Below are 16,533 nucleotides of genomic sequence, written 5' to 3' on the forward strand. Positions count from 1 at the left end.
TGGAGGCCCCAGATACAGAGGAGAAAGACCCATGTCCCCTCCTACCACCACTGTCTTGTCAGTAAATGGAGAAGGAAAGAGGACGAGGTCCCTGGGAGCCTGACCCACTCCTCTGGTGCGCTCGGGGCATCTCTTCCACTAACACATGGAGGTCCTTCAAGACGATCCACTTCCCTTCGCGCTAATTCAGTATGCACCGAGTAGCCCTCAGACCTGAAGCCTAATTCTATTTGCCATGTTGTTATTTCAACCAAAGTGTGAAAAACTTTTTTTTAAAAAAATAACTGGTCAACTGATCCACAAGTAGAGGGGGAAAAACATCAGCGAAAACGACTAAAATTTGTTAGTTTAGGGGTTTCTCCTGCTTCTTTTGTAAGTTAAGAATGAAGGACCTAGAAGATATGCAGATGGCCAACAAACACATGAAAGGATGCTCAACATCGCTAATCATTAGAGAAGAGCAAATCAAAACTACGGTGAGGGGAGGGTCCCAGGAGCTCGGGCGGCGGGAGGAAGCGGCAGCGGCCAGTTAGCCCAGCTTCGCGAAGGCTCTCGGCGCGCCGCGGCCCGCAGGCACCGGGCACGCGCCTGCCCCGCCGCCACGATGGCCAAGAGGAAGGTCAGCTCCGCCGAGGGGGCTGCGAAGGAGGGGCGCAAGAGGAGATCGGCGAGGTTGTCAGCTACACCTGCTCCTGCAAAAGTGGAAACGAAGCCAAAAAAGGCGGCAGGAAAGGATAAATCTTCAGACAAAAAAGTGCAAACAAAAGGGAAAAGCGGAGCAAAGGGAAAACAGGCTGAAGTGGCTAATCAAGAGGCCTGCAGAAAATGGAGAAACTAAAAACAAGGAGAGCCCAGCTTCTCATGAAGCAGGAGAGAAAGAAGCCAAGTCTGATTAATATCACACACCTGGTCCTATCAGTGGCCCCTGCTGCCCTTCTTGTACAATCCAGAGGAATATTTTTATCAACTCTTTTGTAAATGCAAGTTTTTTAGTAGCTCTAGAAACATTTTTTCAAAGGAGGGAATCCCACCTCACCCTATTTTTTAAGTGTAAATGGTTTTTTTAAGAGATGAAATCATTTGCTGGTTGTTTGTTTTTTGGTACAACCAGAAAATAGTGGGATATTGAATATGGGAGGTTTTGATTGTCTTGGGTGTCAGCTTAACATTACACAGATGGAGGGTAGCTTTTCTATCCTATAATACAAAGCATACTAAATGGCAGTTTGGAGTCAGTTGTGCATTTAACGTCTTAAACACTTTAAATTACTTCTCTTCCCATGCTGTTTTTGGTAGAATTGTTTCCTAAAGCAAACCACTCACTCCTTGATCTTGGCTCTCCCGGGCAGAATTTTGTGCACTCTGTAACATATTTGGTCGTGGTTGTCAAGTTCTTCTAGAAACTGTTAATGTGCTATGAACAATTGACAATTTGAGTATGTAGTGTATATGATATTAAATTGTGAATTAGTGGGACTTACGATGTAACAGCATATCAATATTTGAAGATATTGGTACTTGATATCCTGTGAAGAAAAATTTGCCTCCAAATTTTAAGCTGGAAAGTCACTGGAATAACTGTTCAGAAAAGAATCACAACTACATAATTTTTTAGATTTTTGGTACGTATGTTGAGAACGGTGAACAAACTGAAATGTCTGTGTACTGATGCTCAAAACAACCAATAAAATCTCAATTATGAAAGAAAAAAAAAACTACAATGAGGTATCACCTCACACCTGTTAGAATGGCCATCATCAAAAAATCTACATTGAGTTATTTGTAGTGCGGTGGATGGACCTAGAGTCTGTCATACAGAGTAAAGTATGTCAGAAAGAGAAAAACAAACACCGTATGCTAACACATATATATGGACTCTAAAAAAAAAAAAAAAGTTCTGAAGAACCTAGGGGCAAGACAGGAATAAAGACACAGATGTAGAGAATGGACTTGAGGACACGGGGAGAGGGAAGGGGAAGCTGGGATGAAGTGAGAGAGTGGCATGGACACATATACACTACCAAATGTAAAATAGCTAGCTAGTGGGAAGCTGCCGCATAGCACAGGGAGATCAGCTCAGTGCTTTGTGACTGCCTAAAGGGGTGGAATAGGGAGGGTGGGAGGGAGATGCAAGAGGGAGGAGATATGGGGATATATGTATATGTACAGCTGATTCACTTTGTTATACAGCAGAGACTAACACACCATTGTAAAGCAATTATACTCCAATAAAGATGTTAAAAAAAAATGAAGGACCTAAAACTTTTTGACAAATAAAGCATATATTTCAGCACAACCACGGAGTGTCAGTGAGAGAGGGTGGGCCAGGGCAGCCTCCCAGCAAGGGTCTTGCAGTTGCTTGGATTATTTTACAAGTGCCACATGAGGGTCATCTTTTACATCTAGGTGTTTCTCCCCTCTTTCCTTTGGAAAAAGATAGAAATAAATTCTAGCCCAGAGAAAGAAAGATATCGTGGCCTAGGATTAGGAAAAAGATAAAGAAATAAAAGGAGGGAGATCTAAAACTCCTTCTTGCTGAGACCCTTCCTCCCACTGTCTCCAGCAATGCTGGCCTCATCCCTGAGAATGAGCTTCCAGAGAAGCCCAGAAAGAACTCCCTTTAGCCTTGACTCTCAGATATGTGCACAGTTAAATTTGTTGATCTCAGTGGTTGCAGCAGAAACTGACAGATATCGACATTTAGACAAAATGCTGCAGGCCAGGTAAAATTGAGATTAAACCAGAGCAGCTCTGAGGTCCAAAGGTGCCCCTGCTCCCCAAGTCTGGCTGGCAAACACACGGCATCAATAAGTATTAGATATTATCAAGGAATTATTGCTAGGGTTCTTAGGTATGATCCTGGTAGTATGGTTAGAAGGAGATTGGGCATAGTCTTAGGAGATGCATGCATAAGTATGTAGGGGTGAAGCTTTAATGATGTTTGCAGTTTATTTTCAAATGGTTCAGCAAAAAATATTACAGATGTACTACATGTATGCATAGCTATATACCTATAAACATAGATGGTTAAATGACACAAATATGGAAAAAAGGTTAGCTATTAAACCTAGGTGGTGAGTATAAGGATGTTCTGTATTTTCAAAGCTTTTATGTTTGAAAAATTTCACAATAAAACTCAGGGAAAAATAATTGCTGTCCATTTGGCAATTATAGTTCCTATCACCAACTATTAACATGGAATTACTTTATTATAAAAATCTGTATCTCCTGAGTTTGGCAAATTTGAACCAATTAACTACAGTCTAAGTGAGATAAAGAATGGACTTTCTAAACCTGGTAAACTTGAGTGATCAAACCCTTGTATAGATAGAGTTCACCGTGATGAAGCAAGAATTAAGACCCTCCACAATACTGTGACCTTCCAACTACTCTAATATAAATGTCTGTGGTACTGACTTTGACTTAGGGCACTATTCTCAGCTGTTCATTCATTCATTCGGCATTGAAGCACCTGCTACGGCCCTAAGATTTGGGGAATAGGCACAGTCTGCTCTCCAGGAGCTCCTAGACCACAGAGGAGATGAACATGGGAATGAAGTGGGCAGTGAAGTATGACAGGTGCAATGATTCAAAGGGTCACAAGGATGAGAGTGGGGACAAAGGAAGGAGCAGGCATTTCAACTAGACATCAATGAAGGACCAGCAGGATGGGATTCAAAAAGGAAGCATATCAGTCAGAGAGGTTAATGAGGGATGACTTACAAAAGAGTGGCTGAGTTAGGGAACACCAACAATGGATGGTGAAGCCACCAACTGTGGGGACCCATTCCCTGCCCTCAGTGTGAAAGGAACAAGAGGAAGGGGCACCACGAGAACTCAGAGAAAGCAGTCGTGACTTTTGTTGGAAGGATCCCATCAACCTGCAGTGACTCAAGAGAGAGGATGCCAGGGGAGGAAATACCCTGGTCCTGTCCTCCCGTCCAGCTCTCATCTTCCACCAAGACCTCCCACTGGCTCAGCCCAAGTGGAAGCCAGGAGAACAGAGAGCTTGGTTGATGCAGTTCCTAAAGTTCAGCCCCCAGAGGCAGAGGGCAGGGTAGAGAAGGTCAGGGCCAACAGTGTTATTCAGCGAAATGGATAATGCTGGAGGGGGCATTAAACAGGAGTAGGAGGAGTGGGGGCCAGGGGGGAAGGTAGAGACGTGTCCACTATGGGAGAGTGAAGGACATGTTATACAGCAGGGACAGCATAAGCCAAGGCAGAAGTTAGCCTCACATGCTCAGGAATTGCAGGCATCTCAAAGTGAGCTTTGAATTGCTTCACCAATGGAAGAAGGGAATTCGTTGTAGCCATCTCCCTCTCTCATGGACACTCCCTTAGGATCAATCTTTTACCACTTTGGCATTTTTAGATATGCAAAATAGATGAGCTTTAAATTCCTTGAGAATTGGTCCATATGGATCTTAGAAACCTTCACAATAACTCCACAGTTAAGAGTCTTCCAACTATAAGAGACACATACTTAGCTTAATTAGCATAAGCAAAAGGAATTACTAACTGAGACATTCAAGAGGTGGCATGAGTTTTCAACAAAGCCCTATCCAGGCATTGAAATAATGTCACCATGCCTTTTTCTCCCTCTCTTCATCTAGTAACTTTACTTTTTCATCTGTTGGCTTCAGTCTCCAGCTGATCTTCTCTAGTTGGTGGCAAAGATGGCCACAGAAGTTCCGGGGATATTTTGTCTTTACAACCAGTGAGCCAGGAAAAAAAAAGAGCAGCTTCTTTCTCATTCAGCTTTCCTATCAGTCCCTCAGTGTGGATTTACATCAACCCTGATTGTGTTAAATGCCCACCTCACCCAAACCTAGTATCCAAGGAGGAAGAAATCTTTGTCATCCAAGATCGTGTGATCATTATGTGAGGGAAAATGGCAGAGGAGGGGTTGTAATTAGACCTGGGCAATTCATAAATGTCCAGAATGATGAGACTAAAATATAGATGGATGTTACTGCAATCCACATGCTGTGGATCCACCCTTTTCTGCTTCTATTCTCCATTCTCCTCATTCATTCATGCAGCGTTTTTGAAGATTCACTTTACATCAGGTGCTGTAAGAAGACTAACACACCAGTGAACCATAAAGCCCAGTTGTATCTTACAATCCCTTTCTTATTTTTGCAGTTGTTATCGTTTGCCATGATTCATATACCCCTCCAAAAATAATGCAAAGGCTATTATAATTCTACAGTTTATTTTCCTGCATATACATTCATTCAGCCAATAATTATTGAACAATTAAAATGTGCTAGATAAAACAGTGAATATGAATATAAAATTTTAAATGTTTGGGTGTTTTTATTTGCTAAAATCTAAATTAAGAACTCTTTAAACAGTGAATAACATTACAACCATTTAAAATAAGTTTCCATGTCTACAGCTCTCTGTTGATATTGGTGTTATTGCTGAAGAAATAATACAATTTTTTTTACCATGAGGAAAGAAAGGAAAGTGATCTTTATGTCCCTTTTTAGTGATTTTTTAAAAATATTCTCAGTCTATTAAAAAATATTTAGTAGATTATTTTAAGTCTTGAATAATCATGCTGTACCTTTATCACAGTAATGAGAAGATTTTAACACAAGGTTATTTTCATAAGTATGATTACATATTTTGTTTATGAGCTACAGTATTTGAATTTGAATGTCTTAATAAATTTTTTTTAATTTATAGAAAAGATTTACTCTGTTGGCCTTTTTAATACTCTGCTTTCTCATTGGCTAGCTATCCTAAACTTTTCTTCCATGTTAGAAATTGTTTCAGGGAGAGGAGGAGTGGAAGTGCCAGCCAGTCAGAAACCAGCATATTAAAAAGGTCAACATCGTACAGTTTTCTTCTATAATTCATAAAAATATTAAACATCCAGTATTTCATCTCAGGCCCAAGATTGTAATAAAAGCAGAAAATGGCACAATATTAATTCATCTTCATGACAAATAGTGTAATGTGAAAGGAAGTATATAAGATACAAATATTTGGTTACCATTTAAAAAATATCTTCCGTCCTTTACAATGTAATGAGAGTAAATTTATACTTCCTCAAGTTGAGCCCTTTCACTAAATACCTACTGCCTTTTAAATTAATAGGACCCCTTTGGGACTATACTGAAAGTAGACTTAATCCCCAAGAGAGCTACTAGTACCACTAGTAGCTAATAAAAGACATTCATTATTTTTAAAAAATAAGTAGAAGTTTTATTTTGGCTAATAGTTCACTTTTGCTGTTATTAAGTTATTTGAATATGACTAATTATAATTTTCTCACCATTTTAGATGGTTATTTCAATTTCTCCCTTTATATCAACATAATTCCCAAATAAAGTAGTATTCCTTCATGATTAATTCTATCATATGACAGAAGTTGCATTATATAACTAAGAAGAACAGAAATAAGGGCTTGTATATTCAGAGTCTGAAAGAACTCAATCAATTCAAATCAGACAGTAAAGCCTCATAGGCATTCAACACAGTTTTGTATTTGTCTTTTCGTTTGTGTGTATGTGAGGTGAGAGGGAGGAAAACCAGAGACCTAGCAGGACTCAGAATCCAGCTCAAATCATTTATGTAAAGCACTGCTGGCAGAGTTGTGAACAGGAGTGAGGGAACCCGCAAGGTGGATGCAGCCAGAGACTAGCAACAGGGGAATTTCATTAATGCCTCTAGGAAGAAAGGCAAGGGAAGGAAATGCTGGCAGAGCCCCGTAAGATCTGGAGCTCTGGATGAGGAGCCAGCACCAGGAGCCATAGCATGGAAGGATGAAGCCCCTGGCCAAACAATGAAGAAGAGCAGGGAGGAGAGAGGAAAGAGGAAATACCTGGACCTCTCTCCTCCCCCATCCTACTGACCAAACCCAACCTAATGCCAGCTGTCAAGGAAGCCTGGGTGAGGGAGGCACCAGGCCCAGGCTCTCTGGCTCAGAGCAGGAAAAGGATAGGCAGAGGAGCAAACGAACAATAAGCAACAGAGATGTTAAAGGGGGACTCAAGGAGACCTTACTGAAGGCAGTATTTGAGGTCTCCTAATATTGCGAAAAGGAGCACAGTGGAAGGAGCTGAGAATGGCTGGACAAGAACATGGAGATGAATGGAGAGAATGAAGGAAAAAGTAATCAAATATATAGCTCTCTGGGTCGGACTAGAATGTGGGTGATGCTCTCCCTTTTAGAGTATTATTTGAAAAGCTGCCTTAAATGATGTTAAAAATAAATAAATCTGCCAAACAACTGTATGGAATATTCGTGGCGCATTCATTTTGAAACGGGAGATGATGCTGAGAGATTGTGAACTTCCATCTTTGGTAGTTTTTTTCTTTTATGAGAGCTTTGGGCATTAAAAAAAAAATCCCCTATAAAACCTGCCATTCCAAGCTCTTTTGGTATTCACCTTGCTCTCGATAGAGTGAATACAACTAGAGTGTTGAGTGACTTGTTACCAAGAGTATCATCGCTGCTTGCCTTTTTACCATAGCTTATTTACTACTAACAAATATCATCTTGCGATGCTAAAGAGTGTCTTTCACCCACTGGATCCCAGAGTGCTTTATGAACTACAAATGCAGGAGTAGCTAAAATAGAGCTCTCTCTGGGGTGGAATAAGACAGCTGTTAGCCTTGCAGAAATGTTGCACAACAGCCTGAATGCAAACCAGGGAAGGGTTCTCAATCTAATTGAAACTGAAAGAAGAATTTTAGTTGATGGACTAATTGCTGAGACTGGCATTTATTCAAAAAACCAGGGCTTATTCTTCTCTGGTAGTGAGCAAGATTCTTCACTTAGTTCCGTTTAATAGATCCTGTTGCTTCCATTTAAGAGATGAGGAAACTGAAGTTCAGGGCCACAAACTGTGCCCAAGAGAACTGGGTTGTGATGCATGCCTTTTGAGTTTCCGGTTGCTATTTATCTTTTGAGTCACATGGCAAACAAGAGCATCAGCAGGGAAACAATGACTTGGTACCAACGTGAGAGAAACAGTACACCCAAGGTGTGCATGTTTTTGCAGAAATTGGGCTGCTCTGGGAAGGTCACCATGTGATCCTGGTTCAACTTGACCCTACAAAGTTTATGAACTCAGACAAGTTCCAAGAGCCAGAGGTGGTACGAATGCAAAACACTCTTCTGCCTTTAAGAAACAGCAGATTGTGAGTCAATGAAACTTTAAACTGATTAGTTTGCGGTGGGCTCCTCTTGCCTCACACTTCTTTCATGCTGGAATGTCACATTAATTGGTTCTTAATTGAACAATGTGCATCCAATTTTCAAAACCCAGCAGAGTATAAAACAGGAAGTCAGACGCTCTTTGGAATAGAAAGTCATATGGGTAAAGATACAGTTCATAAGGATTAAACTCTCACAGAGGTTGGAAGCTGTCATGCAAGCATTCTTCTACTCAGCACTGTAAGGTATAGTCCTTCAGGTTGTTGATTTTCACATGGAAAGCATTTTAATGCTACTTGTCTGCAGAAGACCATCATCTTGTACTTGAGCTATATGATGATACCAGAAACTTTATCAGCTACTTGATTTCTGGAAAACCAAGATCTCTAAACGTAGCTGTGTGTTGTATATGGTTAATTATCCATTTCCTCTGTAAATAAATAAGTTGCTCTTAATATGTGTATGTAAAATAAGCCGTCATTGGATGGTAGCTAGTTAAGTCCTAGACGTGAGAGTTTCTTATCTACAGTGAAATTTGGGCCAAAAGGTCTACTTTCCACCTGTTTAAATTAAAAACCTGTTCGTTCATGTTCTCTCTTTGGAAATCTTTCATGTACAGGCAAGTTTATTTTTCTCTTCTGAAGAAATATTATTTTTAAACAGTATCTGTGTTCTGAATTCACATGGTGTGAAAAGTCAGAGACAGAAGGAAAGTTGGCTTCTTGCAACAAATAAACCTTTGAAAAAAACTTGTCAAGTTGCTGTGCTATTTTTTTTCCCCAATATGGCTGCGCCTGGGGAGAGAAAATGAAGCAGAGTCCTTTAGCTCAGGATACTTAAGAATTAGATATTTGTTTGTTTTCAGTCACATCTGTATCACACTTACTCATCTTACAAGTGAGAGAAGGGTTTTTCTAATTGCATGCTCAAACATGGATCATTCATCAAAGTTGGGGTATTTCTGCCTCTTACATCAGAAGTAGAAATTACATTCTTTCTCCACCTTGCATCATAAAATATGGTCTTATGTTGGGCTTCCCTGGTGGCACAGTGGTTAAGAATCCGTTTGCCAATGCAGGGGACAACAGTTCGAGCCCCGGTCCAGGAAGATCCCACATGCCACGGAGCAACTAAGCCCGTGCGCCACAACTACTGAGCCTGCGCTCTAGAGCCCGTGAGCCACAACTACTGGGCCCACGTGCCACAACTACTGAAGCTCGTGTGCCTAGAGCACATGCTCTGCAATAAGAGAAGCCACTGCAATAAGAAGACCATGCACCGCAAAGAAGAGTAGCCCCCGCACGCCACAACTAGAGAAAGACTGCGCAGCTACGAATACCCAGCACAGCCAAAAATAAATAAATAAAATAAATAAATTTATTTTAAAAATAAAATATGCTAATATTTATTATGCTGATATATGCTAATATTATGCTAATATTTATTATATTAGCTAAATATGCTAATATAATATATAACAATTAATTGCTAACTAATTGTTATATATTATAACAATCAGTTAGCAACTGATAGAGACTTTGCTTCTTTCAGGGATGCACTAGTCCCGTGGTTATAATAAAGGTGGATAGAAAAGTGAAGAAATAGCCCATAAGACAATGCCATTTTAACTACAAACTCTCTGATTTTATTGTGTGTGTCATGATGACATGTTGGATTAGGGGGCAGTTAGATTGTGATTTTAAAAAGAAAAAAACACTGTGATCACCAACAAATCAAATACTACTTGATTTGTTGCTATTGCCTCTCATTAATGAAGAATCCTTGTAGACTTGCATCCTTTAAAAAGAGTCTGGAATAAAGGTTAACCGAAGAAACACACCGTGATCTCAGTGAGTTAATGCTGAGCATCTCCAGCTGTGGAAGGCCTCTGACCCTCCATCCTTGCGGCAATTTACTATGCTGATACCCTGATCACACATCTTCAAGTTAATTAGTCTCATTCGCTCCACACCCATTCTTTCTACTCTAACAAGACTTCCTTAAACTTCCCTGGGACCAAATCTGGCATCAGAGAAGCAAGCATAGCAGCAATGCTGCCACAAGAGATCAATGTTTCACTGGGTACAAACTCAATAATAAGTGCAACATGTGACAAAGAAGAATGCTTTGGTAGCCCGGTTCAATCTCTCTAAGAAATTGACACTGTAGACTACAGGAGCAAAGCCCAGGTAATGACAGCTACAAAAAGCTTTTGTAAGCAAAGTAATCAGGCCCATGTCAGCCGGTCTCTCCTCTCATGATCTCTTGCCTGAACAATTGGTAAAATGTGATCAATGAGGTATTTTTCAACCTCTATGGCAAATCATCAATCAGTGTAAGGTGATGCTCAAGAGCAATGACCTAACAGCAACAAAGTAGGAAAATGGCCCCTAGATTGAGGAGAGAGTTGCAAATCGTAGATTACAACTTTCAGAACTCTTTTGTCACCAATTGCTCACCCAGCAGAATTCAGTCACTATTTTATGCAAGCAGCTATGCTCAGGTGATTTCTACACTATGTAGGTGCTTATGGCACCTGTATCTCTGCTGCTTCTGGGTATGGGAAGAGGCCAAAGATTCCTCCTTGGGTGACTTCTCCTCCTCAACCCCCTCCAATTGCTCCACTTGTAAAATGGAGGTAAATGGTTACAGGTAGAAGTCATTGTTGTTCAAGCCAATGATCCTCTCAGTCCATCCATTAATTTAGAAATCTTTCACTTTCAATATATACAATGACAAGGTTCTGTGTCAGCTTTTGTGAGAGACTGTCACTGTGAGTGTCCCTGATGAACACGAGGAGTTTGCTACTAGAGGGGGATCACACACGTGTCACTGCTTTAGAGGATGATGAGTTCCATAATATCAGTATAAAGTGTGAAGGTGATTCAAGGAGGTGTGAAGCACTTGTGGCAGAAATTAAAAGGAATTAAGAGGAAAGGCTCCTTGGAGGCGGTGGCATTTGAGCTAGGTCTCAAAGATGTGTAGAATTTTAATCTGTAGAGATGTAAAGTAAACAATGCAAATGAAAAATATCGTGACAGAGAGGCTTCTTGCTAAGGTGTTTTAGCCTGAGGGAGAGTGGTCTGGGCATGCACTGGAAGGTTATTAACAATGGATTTCTTGCTTTAACATTTACAAAATGCTTATATAATAGTCCCCCGTTATTCCTGGGGGATATTTTTCAAGACCCCCTGCCCCAGTGGATGCCTGATACCGATGATAACATCAAACCCTGTATAACTATGTTTTTTCCTAACATACATACCTTTGGTAAAGTTTAATTTCTGAATTAGGTACAGTAAGAAATTAACAACAGTAACTAATAATAAAATAGAATTCTTGTAACGACATACTGTAGTAAAAGTTATGTGAATGTGGTCTCTCTCGCACACACAGGAAATATCTTATTGTACAAATTTAATGCTTTTTCCGTCTTAACTAAGCACTTATTCCGCATTAAGGCCATAACTTTTGCAGTTTGAGGTGCAACCGCAAAACTGGCACAAATTTCTTTTTTTCTTTTTCACGACTTCAAGGATAGACGATTCTTTCTTACTGTAGCTCTTAGCAACCTCAGCATACAATCTTTTATCTTTGCTTATTGGATCGAGAATTTCCACCTTTGCACTTAAAGGAAGCACTTTATGGCTTCTCATTGGCAATAACTGATTTGCCAGCATCCTGCTCTTGAGCTTTGGGGCCATTATTAAATAAAATAAGGGTTCTTTGCACACAAGCACTGCGATACTATGACAGTAACCAAATCAGCTACTAAGTGACCAGCGGGCAGGATGCTCTGGACAAAGGGATGGTTCACATCCCTGGCAGGATGGAGCAGGGCAGTGAAGGTCTTCACCAGGCTACTCAGAGCAGTGTGAAATTTAAACTTGAGTTGTTTATTACTGGAATTTTTAATTTAATATTTTCAGACTGCAGTTGCCTGTGGGTAAATGAAATTGTGGAAAGCAAAACCACAGATAAGAGGGGGGGACTGCTATATCCACTCAACCTTAGAGGGGCTATGTGGTGTAGAGGTAGAGATGGAGATTCAAAGCCACAGTGCCGGGGTTCATAGTCCAGCTCTGCCACTTATCAGCTATATGACCTTGGCTGAATTATTTCTGTTCCCTCAGCTGTACAATGGGGATAATTATAGTACCTACCCCATAGGTTGATACAGGGATTAAATGAATTACTTCACTAGAAACACCTAGAACAGGGCCTAGAACACAGTAAATGTTCAATAAATATTAATTTTCTATTCTAATTCTCACACAACTTTGTGAGGGTAAGTGCTACATGGCAGATGAGGAAACTGTATTATTCAGAAACCACCCAAAGGCCTGGCAGAGTTGACGGTCGCATCACGTCCTCTGTCTCTCAAACATGTCTCAATACACCCCAGCAAGCCCCAAGTGAGAGAACTCTTTTTTCTTCTTTATTAAAGTATAGCTGATTTACAATGTTGCAATAATTTCTGCTGTACCGCAAAGTGATTCAGTTATACATATATACACACTCTTTTTCATATCCGTTTCCATTATGGTTTATCACAGGATATTGAATATAGTTCCCTGTGTTTCACAGGAGGACCTTGTCGTTTATCCATCCTCTGTGTAATAGTTTGCATCTGCTAATCCCACACTCCCAATCTCTTAAACACACCGTACAACAACTCCACACTTCACACTCCGTGCAGTTGTCCTCAGCCAAGAGTGGTTTTGCACAGACACTCCCCAGGGGACATTTGGCAGTATCCGGAGACACTTTCGGTTGTCACGATTGGGGGGTTGCTAGTGGCATCTAGGGGGGTAGGGGCCAACAGAATGCTGCTAAATGTCTTATACTCTGCACAGGATAGTCCCAGGACAAAACATTTTCCAGCCCCAAATTTCAATAGTACCCACGTTGAGGAACCCTGACCTAGAGCTATCTCTTGGAGGCAGGTTCATATTTAAATGTTTCAACAAGACTCCCTCTTACATACAATCTACTTTGCTGAAAACCATCAAAGCAAAGGGCAAGTTGTGGAGCCAGTGAAAAATCTGAGCCAGTGAAAAATCTAAGTGTTGATGGAATTGTTAGGGGTGCTCCTCTTGAACAGAATGCCATTGTTCATGTGGGAAGAAACGCATACCTAGCAGTATGGGGAAAAAAGAGCGAATCACTTGAAACCATGATCTACTAAAACAAATCCTAAAAAGCAGTTCAGTCCACGCCTTCTGCCTGCTGCCCACAGTGTTTGAAATCTCCAGCTTCACACACACACATACCCACAAAAGTGTTATTTATTTCCATCCACAGCTCAAGGCTACCTCAACTGTCAAAAGTTCTAGAGAAAAATTTGTCTCCTTCACATAGTTAATCGTCATTCAACCTCAATTTACTCATTCAATGAGTAAATATCACTCCTTCCATTGACTGTGCTGTGATTATACTTTTTCTCTTTAAAAGGCCATTAAATCAGGTGTAAAAGACCCACTAATTTTCTACTATAAATAGGCTCAGAAGCACTAAATACTTCCTTGTTTGAATTAGTCACTGTAGTTTACGCAGATGAAATTCTCTGGGAAGCCATGGTTTTATGCCTCCTGTCAGCCACTCTCATCTTCCCCCAGTCCTGGAAACAGTAACTCAGTTTCCAAACACATTAAATGCATTGTAAATAGCACATGCCTCCACAGCGCCACCTTGATGGACTGATCGACCTTGTTGCAGTGCCATAAATTTGAAGACATCTAATAAAAGCTGCCACATGCAGCCCGACATTTTTGTTCTAAGACATACCAGGCGGTTCAGCAAAGCAGCTCACCTTGCTCATTCTTGCTCTGCCGTCGCTCCCATCTTTGCTTCTGGAGACACACCATTCCTGTATCCTAATAACAAGAAGAGTTATAAAAATCACATTTGTGTAACACTTTCCAACATACAAAGCACATTTGTGAACATTTTCTTATTTGGTCTTCATAACAATATTTTGAGCTCGGAGTGGCAGCTCATAAAATGATCCCCACTTTGTAGATAATCGAGCACATGCTACTACCGACTCAAGTTATATAAAAACATCTTCCAGGGCCTCAGAGCAGGTAAGACAAGCGAGACCCACAGGAGATGCTCTCATGGTGCTGGGTCTTAGCTTGGGTTCCTCCAGAAGCAGAACCTAAGACATGGATTTGAGTTTAATTGGTTTGGGAGATGGTCCTAGGAAGTGCCAGGAAGGGAGTGGGGAAATAAGACAGGCAGGCAGACAGTAAAAGGGTGCTTTATGAGCACATTACCACTGTGGCTGCTCAGGTTCATTGCTGCCGGGGAGCTCTGTGGATAGTGTGGAGTGATCCTCCCTGAAGGTGGGGAAGCTGGTGCTTGAAGCTCCACCTCCCATCCAGTATCACCTGGAGGCTGTTCTTTGGAAGGTATATGGGATTAACTCTCTGGCATTCTGTCCAGGCTGAGAAAATCCCCCCAGGGATTTAGGTGCTTGCCAGAGATCATCAAACGAGCCAGTGGAAGGCTGAGTGCACAAGGGCGAGTGCTTCTGTCCTCCAAACCACCACTATCAACTATGGTACCACAGTGCCAAACCTACTCAGTGAAAATGTGGAGATGGACCTTAGCTCTCTTTTCTGTGCCATTGTGTCCCCGTCATCCTTGTGATTTGCATCTTTTAGTTGTAATAGACTCTCTCCCCTGACTTCTGAGGCTTAGTACCTTCAGACATATTTCTCCCCCACTTACTGATGGCACATCTTCTCCCCTCTTAAAGCTTCTTCTCAGATTATGGATTTACTCGAAGGCATGTCTGATTGATAACTAAAAAAATCTCCCTTCTTAGATAGCAAAGTAGATGAAAGTCTTAATCAACAGTAGTCCCCAAAGATAGATCTAGGCCTATATATTGTTTGGCTTGACCCACTCATGGCTTTAAACTTTTTAATTAGGGGCCACATTTATTTTTAATTGAAAGACTTCACTTAAAAAGTGGAACTCTCTTCGGCTTCCCTGGTGGTGCAGTGGTTAAGAGTCCACCTGCCAATGCGGGGACACGGGTTCGATCCCTGGTCCAGGAAGATCCCACATGCCGTGGAGCAACTAAGCCCTGGCACCACAACTACTGAAGCCCGCACGCCTTGAGCCCATGGTCCGCAACAAAGAGAAGCCACCGCAATGAGAAGCCAGCGCACCGCAAGGAAGGGTAGCCCCCGCTCGCCGCAACTAGAGAAAGCCCGCGCACAGCAACACAGACCCAACACAGCCAAAAATACATAAATAAGTACATTTACTTTTCTAAAAAATTGGAATTATCTTTTTCTCCTGAAACATCAGATGATCTGGCAACCCGACTCTTGTGAAGAATCTACTGGAGTGGGGTAGAGGCTGCCCATCTAGACTGGGCTCACCTTCTCCAGCTAGCCGCAATCCTGCCACCCCTATGCTCAGCATCTTCAGTCATTCCAGCCACCTGCCTGCTTCTCCAGGCTTTTGAATTGATGTCACCTGACCTATAGCCCATTAGAGAAGCGGGAGAAGATTCTTAGAGGTTGCTGCTTTTGTTATCCTGTCAGAGTCCTTGAAATCACACTCTCCAGTGTGTGATGATTCTCAACCCTTACCTAACCTTCTAGCTCTGTAAGACAATAAGGGTTTGTCGCAATTTTTGTATGAGGAATGACACAGACCGTTAGATAAACGTACATTTAATTTTCATTAGACTTGTTCTAGGTAGGGCTTGAACTTTAAATCCTATAAAGTAGAAGTAAATTTGTGTTTGAAATAGAAATTGCCAGAAGAAAGAACAAGGAAGACATTTAGATAATTTCCTCTGGACGTGCAAAGTCAGAGCAAGATCCATCTTTGCATTATCTGTAAGTTGGGAGCCACCTGTTCTTCATGACTGTCTGACGGCTGGAATGCGAGGCCCTGAGTTCAATTAATTTACACGTGTGGGAGGAACAAGCTTTGTAGCAGCAGCAGTTAGATTATTAATGGATTCCTATATTGAAGTGCTCACATGTTTGAAAGGCTAATTACAATATAATTTTAGTTTTAAAATATTGCTTCACCAAGGGTGGGAATTGTATCATGTACCATGAAGTGGTACCTTTTTTTTTTTCAATCTTGGGGTAAATATTGGTTTGGTTATGGTAATCTTTAATATCTGGTTTTTTTCCCTTGCCTTTGTTCTGCATGCATCTAACTCTTGGAATAGAAAAACATGTTCCATGGTTGTCAAATACCGAAAATCTACACTGGAGTTTTTTGGACTTTTCTATTTTTTTTTTTGCATGCAAAAAAATTTTTTTAATTGAAGTATAGCTAATTTACAATGTTTAGTTTCAGGTGTACAGCAAAGTGATTCAGTT

At 41.0% G+C, this 16,533-nt stretch overlaps 1 pseudogene; it reads left to right on the forward strand.

The window, feature by feature from the left end:
• The first annotated feature begins 539 nt into the window (after window positions 1-539).
• LOC112065103 (non-histone chromosomal protein HMG-14-like) lies at window positions 540-896 on the forward strand (annotated as a pseudogene).
• The last annotated feature ends 15,637 nt before the right edge of the window (window positions 897-16,533 follow it).

This window comes from Physeter macrocephalus, chromosome 2 (assembly GCF_002837175.3).
Source record: "Physeter macrocephalus isolate SW-GA chromosome 2, ASM283717v5, whole genome shotgun sequence".
Taxonomy (NCBI): Eukaryota; Metazoa; Chordata; class Mammalia; order Artiodactyla; family Physeteridae; genus Physeter; species Physeter macrocephalus.